Here is a 724-nt window from a genome sequence, read left to right on the forward strand (position 1 = left end):
GTCAGACCTGTTGAGTTTGTTTTTGGCCATCACGCAAGCGCGTTCACGGGGCCACGCGCCCTCGCGCACAAGAGTTGGTTGCTTCCATCAGCAGCGGCGTGCGCCCACCACAACCCACCTCCGGGCAATTCGGCCCTCTCTTTCTCTTTCTCTCTCTTGCGCTTTCGGGCGGGCCCGCCACCAACCGTTTGCACAGGCAGGGCGCCAGACAGGGCAGGATGTTACGTGCGCGCCGTTGCGCAAGAAAGAAAAACGACAACAATAGCAGGAAGTGGGAGGGAGGGGAGCGGGCGCTCAGCCGAAAGGTGGTTTTTATTGTTCCGTTCTCAATGCGTCGCTCAAACTGTTTGGACCTCGAACAACATGTCTCCATCGTAGCGCGTGTGTGTGTGTGCGGGCGTGCGCGTCGCTGGGCCGCAAAACCGCGCAGCGAGAGCAGAGGGACAAAGAAAGAAAAAAAGAAAAAGAAAAAAAAAGAAAGATGGGGGTGTAAAGCAAAGCACTTCAGTGTGAGCTGAGTCGGGAATTGCGTCCTCACGCGTTTTCGTCGTCAGACTGACAGGAAACTGTGGAATTTCATCACGCGTCGCAGCCGCATCTCTCACCCGTGCGCGTCCTCTTTGGTTTTGTTTTTTCCCATCGTTTCCCGAACTGGGGAGGGAGCCTCGACGCGCGCACCGTCACCGCAAACTCTCGCGCAACCGGGCAGTGGCGCCACGCGCGG

General features: G+C 57.9%; 3 non-coding genes across 3 annotated transcripts, besides 1 other annotated feature; all 3 read right to left on the reverse strand.

The window, feature by feature from the left end:
- On the reverse strand, positions 1-90 carry Tc00.1047053487491.10. Its single transcript, XR_008254994.1, has one exon. It is a non-coding gene; the product is annotated as a C/D small nucleolar RNA (snoRNA), TB11C4C3 (small nucleolar RNA).
- Positions 91-291: 201 nt separating this feature from the next.
- On the reverse strand, positions 292-378 carry Tc00.1047053487491.20. The gene has a single exon (XR_008254995.1). It is a non-coding gene; the product is annotated as a C/D small nucleolar RNA (snoRNA), TB11C4C2 (small nucleolar RNA).
- Positions 379-445: 67 nt separating this feature from the next.
- Positions 446-482: a microsatellite.
- Positions 483-487: 5 nt separating this feature from the next.
- On the reverse strand, positions 488-584 carry Tc00.1047053487491.30. Its single transcript, XR_008254996.1, has one exon. It is a non-coding gene; the product is annotated as a C/D small nucleolar RNA (snoRNA), TB11C4C1 (small nucleolar RNA).
- Between the last annotated feature and the right edge of the window lie 140 nt (positions 585-724).

Source organism: Trypanosoma cruzi (assembly GCF_000209065.1).
Source record: "Trypanosoma cruzi strain CL Brener chromosome Unknown tcruzi_1047053487491, whole genome shotgun sequence".
NCBI classification, from domain to species: Eukaryota; Euglenozoa; class Kinetoplastea; order Trypanosomatida; family Trypanosomatidae; genus Trypanosoma; species Trypanosoma cruzi.